Below are 6,000 nucleotides of genomic sequence, written 5' to 3'. Positions count from 1 at the left end.
AGACGTGTGTGTGTGTGTGTGTGTGTATGCGCGCCCATGTGTATATGTGAACACTTGGTGATGTGGCCCCTACAAGGCCCCTGAAACAGTGTTGTTGTAGTCTGGATCTGAACATCCCACAAAGGCCCATGAGTTGAAGGCAATGCTGTCTTTTGGGAAATGATGGATCATTTAGGAGGCAGGACTTCATGGGAGGACTTCCAGCTGCCATGCTACTGTGTATTTCTTCACCACCACAGCCCAAGAACAATGGTTCCATTATCACCCCTGGTCTACCACCACTGCATCCCTGGATAAAAGTTTACATAAATCTTTGATAGTTACCTTCATGATGGTTATATCCTAGGCGTGTTACTATAGTAACACAAAGTTGACCAACACCGGCATTCCTTGGGGGCCTTCTTGATTCCATCTCTATCCTGGGGCCTAGAGACCCTCCCTTTTTAGCAATGAGCCACCTCTCCCCTGTGGTTCCCTCCTCTCAGCTCCTTCTACCTGCAGGAAATATGTCTGGTTCCCCAAGGGCAGCATTCCTGTTTCCCAACGTGGCTGTGGATTTCAAATATCTATTCTCTATCCTTCTGAGGAATTTGTGGCCAGTTTAGTGGGGTGGTGAGGATGATGACAAATCCAGGATGAGTTGCTCTGCCTGTCTCTCCATCCCACTCTATTTGTGGGTATTCTGAGCAATCCTTGGCACTGTTTGTGAGTGCTCCAGACATCCTTTCGTCCTCAGCCCTTAGAGGCTCAGATCAAGTTGTGCTGGGCTTTGGGCCTGAGCTGGTCCTGGACTCTACTTTCTCTGCACCAGTTTTCACAGAAGGAAAATGAGTCTGTCTTTGCCTCTCAAAGGGAGGGTTGGTGCTGTCCTAGCACATCATCATGCAGGCGTTAGATCACTCTGGGGCCCTTTCTCTTTTCTCTGGATGCCTCCTTGCACTAGATAGTCACTTCCTCCCCTGGACTCCACGTGGAATTGCTGCTATCTGACGTCAGAGGGCAGCTGTCCAGGACTGGGGCAGCCTAAGGGGACTCTACAAGAAGACAGACTACAGAGCCTTGAAGGTAGAAGAAGCCTAAGATAAGTGAGAAAAGAAAGGAGCAGGCTGTGGGCTAGGGGGTGGGGTAGGTATGTGGAGGATGAGTAGTATGCACTGTTTAGTCAGAGGCCAGGGACTTAAATGCCAACATGGGCGCAGGAGGTGGCATAAATGTGTGAGCATAGCTGGGTCCTGAAGAGGGATGAGGGCTGAATCCCAGAGGAGAACATCTAGCCAAAGACTGCCCTCACCACTGCCTGGTGTCCCTAGAGCTCAAAGCCAAAGGATATTAAAAGTACCCGCGCCCCCCACCCCCACCCCAAGCCAGGCACTGGTGGCTCACGCCTATAATCCTAGCTACTCAGGAGGCTGAGATCTGAGGATCATGGTTCAAAGCCAGCCCGGGCAAGAAACTCTGTGAAACTCTTATCTCCAATAAACCACTAGAAAACTGGAGGTGGCGTTGTGGCTCAACTGGTAGAGCACTCACCTTGAACTGAAGAGCACAGGGACAGTGCCCAAGCCCAAAGTTCAAGCCCCATGACCAACAACAACAAAAAAAAGTACCCCCCCTCCCCAAAAGAACCAGACACTGGGCACTTGTGGCTCTTACCTGTAATCCTAGCTATTCAGGAGGATAAGATCTGAGATCTCAGTTCAAAACCAGACCAGGCAGAAAAATCCATGAGACCTTATCTTCAATTAACCACCAGAAAAAGGCAAAAGTAGAGTTATGATTCAAGTAGTAAAGCACCAGCATTGAGTGAAAAAGCTAAGGGACAGTACCCGGGCCCTGCATTCAAGCCCCAGTGTATACACACACACACACACACACACACACACACACACACACACACACACTTGTGGAATGGGGTCCCATAGCAGATACCATCTGCTGTGACAGCAGGGACCCCTGAAGTCTGAGCTCATGTATTTTCCCCAACCTGGGCCTTTGCCTCTCTCCCCTCACTTAACTCTTCTAGGTTAGGTAAGAGCTGATGTGGCTCATCCCTGAGGTCCTTGAGCTCTGCCTCTGGGAGCTTCCAGAAGGGATAAGGAATCAGAAAGGCATGCTGGTGGTTGGGGAAGCTACAGAATGAGATCAGAAGGTGGGTGGAAGGGAGTGAGTCTAGACCAGCCATGGGCAAGGCGGGTGGGGGGGTAGCCAAGGAGGAGTGCAGGAATAATCCTTCAGGGAATCTAAGGAGTTAGAGCTAGTCCTTTGGTGCCATCCAGTTGCACCGTTCATGAACTGCATCTCTACTCCATGGCTTGATTATCACATGTTTCAGTAAAGAGGAAAACCTGGCCAGCTGTAGTAGCAAACCAAGGCAAGATTCCTAGACTTTGCTTACTATTTCTGTGTATGTATAAGAGTCACTTTGATCATGCTTTAGTGACACACAGCTATTCAGGAGGAGGCTAAGACCTAGAGGATCATATTTTGAAGCCAGTTTGGGGGGAGGGAAAGAGTTTGTGAGACTTCATCTTCAAAACAACCAGCAGAAAGCAGGGTTAGAGAAATGGCTCGGGTGGCTGATTGCCAGCTCAGAAAGCACAAGGACCTGAGTTCAAACCCCAGTACCTTTACACACATTTTTTGAAAAAAGTAGTTACTCTGTATTTGTTCCTATAGCAAGAGTACTATGTATATTTTTGTGTGTATATATAAATTTGAAATAATAGGCTTTTTAAAAAGCACTCTGAAGGCAGGTGTTATAAATTTACCAGTAACCTGCCTAGCATATGTGAGCCATGGGTTCAGTGTGGGAAAGGATTTAGATGTACTATCAAAAACAAAAACGTCATTTTGTTATGGCCTTAGCATACATTAGCTTAGATTTTGTTGCTGCTGCTGCTGCTGTTGTTGTTGTTGTTGGTGGTGGTGGTGGTGGTGGTGGTGTGTGTGTGTGTGTGTGTGTGTGTGTGTGTGTGTTAGTACTGAGTCTTGAACCCGGGGCCTGGGCACTGTCACTTAGCTTTTCACTCAAAGCTGGTGCTCTAACACTTGAGCCATAGCTTTATGGTGGTCTGCGATTTTCCTGCCACAGCTGGCTGCAAACTACAATCTTCAGATCTCAGCCACCTGAATAGCTAGGATTACAAGTGTGAGCCATAAAGGTCTCACTTTATGCCTAGACCTGTGTGGGCTATGAGCCTCGTACTTGAGCTTTCCATGTCACAGGGGATATCAGGCATGTGCACCATGCTGAGCTATTTAATGTAGATAAGCTCATCAACTTTTACCTTGAGGTTAGCCTCAAACTTCTCTTAATCTCTGCCTCTTAAATAGGATTACAGGCTTGAGCCACCACACCCTGCCAATATTACCTTTCTTTTTTCTTTTTATTTTTTGGTCAGTTGTGGGGCTTGAACTCTGGGCTTGGGCCCTGTCCCTGCGCTCTTCAGCTCAAGATGAGCTTTCTACCACTTGAGCCACAGTGCCAATTCATTTTCTGGTGGTTAATTGGAGATAAGAGTCTCACAGACTTTCCTGCCTAGGCTGGCTCTGAACTATGATCCTCAGATCTCAGCCTCCTGAGTAGCTAGGATTGTAGTCATGATCCACCAGCATCCAGCCTCAATATGACCTTTCTTTTTAGGACTCTGAAGTCTTAAGGTGGGTGTCTGAGGCTCATGGTTACAGATGAGAACATCATAGACAAGGAATCTGGTGAGTCTCCCACCCTGACAAGCTGGCCCTCTGCCTGGCTGATATCCCCCGCCTTAGAGCCCTTGTCCACAATCTAGGGAAGAGAACCAGGTGGACCTGGAGCTTCCTGTTTCTTTCTCCACAGCTGCCTATGGCCAGTGCCACCCCACATCCTATTCCAGCAACTTCCCCATAACATTGAAGGGACTAGGCTGCCACCTTGTGACCAAACCAGGACAATGCCCCTAGAAGGAATCTAGGTTTCTGTGGAACAGGCACCCCCCCCCCCCAACATTCCCCCCCCAACACTCTCTCTGTCTCTGTCTCTGTCTCTCTTTCTCTCTCTTTCTCCCACCTCGATTCATGAAGGAAGTCATTTCTTGCACTGGATAGGAACACTCTGAAACAGTTTTTCCTGTTTCTTTCCTCCCTCCCCTCTTCCTTCTCCCCCTTCCTTTGTTTTTTGGTGTGATAGTACTGAAGCTTGACCTCAGTACCCCTCACTCCACCATTTCTCCTGAAAGCTGACCAACCTATTTTCCAGTAGAGGTAACTAAGGTTCAAATAGCTAAAGCTGGTTATTTTTTGCCTTTCTTGTTTTTTAAAATGGGATCTCACATTTTTGCCCCAGCCAGCCTGGACCACAATCCTATTTATCCCTCCTTGGTAGCTGGGATAAATGTGCACCATCATATCCAGCTTTATTGTTTGAGGTAGAGGTCTTGCTGGCGTTTTTCCTGGCTGGCCTAGAACTGTGATCTTCCCTGTCTTCGCCTATTGAGTTGTTAAGATTACAGGCATAAGCCACCACACTAGGCAAAGACGTATTCATGATATGCCATTTCACCATAAGGCTCTGGTAAGGAAGCAGAGTCCTTGTATCTGGTTTTGTCCATACCTGCTCCTTGTACACAGTGGGACTACCTCCTCTGCTCCACAAGTGGGTAAGCCAATGGAGGCTATGGTCCCAGCCCTGCGTGGAGGCTGAGGCTGAGCCAATCTAAGGCCTCCCTCCCTGCTCCCTAACATCTGGGTTCCTTGTAGATAAGGCTACATCATTTTCAGAGGCCTGCAACCACCCAACAGCTCAGGTAAGACTCCATCATGAAAGACATAAAAGTGCTGTTGGAGGGGCTGGGGATGTGGCTCAGTGGTAGGGCCTGGCCCTGGGTCATCCCTATTGGTGACATGCCCAGACCTTATGTGCACATGCTGGGAGACGTGCAGGGTCCTCACCTCTGACTCTTGGGAGACAGGGAAAACAGAGTTAATGACAGAGTTGGTTTGGGAGTCCATCCACTGTTCAGAGGAGACAGGACACTCCCCAGCTGTCTCTGTATGTGGCTGGTGCTCCATCTGCACAGAGAGGCTGTAGCAGCTGGGGGAGTCTGTGTTGCCCCTAGCACAGAGAAGGGGCCCAGCAGGAAGGCTCTTTACCCCACCATAGGAGGCCCAGTGCCCAACTTTGCACATTGCCCAGCACACAAAGTCTGAAGGAAAGGCCACGTGGTGAGAGAAAAATACAGAGTGAGACATGAGACGGGTCTGAAGTTCAGTGTGGCTTAGACAGCTGCTGGCCCTCTCTAAGCCCATCTCCTTCACAGAGGAACAATGGTATCTGTGGGCTCCTTTTTTGGGGGGGGGGAATGATGGTACTGGGAGTGAACTCAGAGCCTTGCACTTTTTTTTTTTTTTTTTGGTCGGTTGTGGGGCTTGAACTCTGGGCTTGGGCACTGTCCCGGCGCTCTTCAGCACTCAGCGAGCGCTCTACAGCTTGAGCCACAGCACCACTTCCAGTTTTCTAGTGGTTTGTTGGAGATAAGAGTCTCACGGACTTTCCTGCCTGGGCTGGCTTTGAACCACAATTCTCAGATCTCAGCCTCCTGAGTAGCTAGGATTACAGGCGTGAGCCATGGGTGCCTGGCCAAGCCTTGCACTCTTGCTTGACTTTTTCACTCAAGGCTGGCACTCTACCGCTTGAGCTGTATCTCCATTTGGGGGGTAGGGGGGAAGGGATGTTGCTGGTTAATTGAAGATAAGAGTCTCATGGATTTGTCTTCTAGGGCTGACTTTGAACCGAGATCCTCAGATATTAGCCCCTGAGCTTGTCTGTGGACTCTTGTGGGGAAGGACACAGATGAGGGAAGTGGCAATATGTCTATAACACATGTTGTCCCAGTTCACCTGGCCATCCTGGGAAGGACCAACTGTTCTGTTCCTCAGAGCCCACAGTGCTGGCTGCTCCATGCTGTGGGACCTGAGCCCTGTACCCAGGGGAGGAAAGAGCTGTTCTCCCTCACCAATATG

This window comes from Dipodomys spectabilis, unplaced genomic scaffold (assembly GCF_019054845.1).
Source record: "Dipodomys spectabilis isolate Male_0828 unplaced genomic scaffold, ASM1905484v1 ptg000018l, whole genome shotgun sequence".
NCBI lineage: Eukaryota > Metazoa > Chordata > Mammalia > Rodentia > Heteromyidae > Dipodomys > Dipodomys spectabilis.
Note: the sequence above shows the minus strand (reverse complement) of the source record.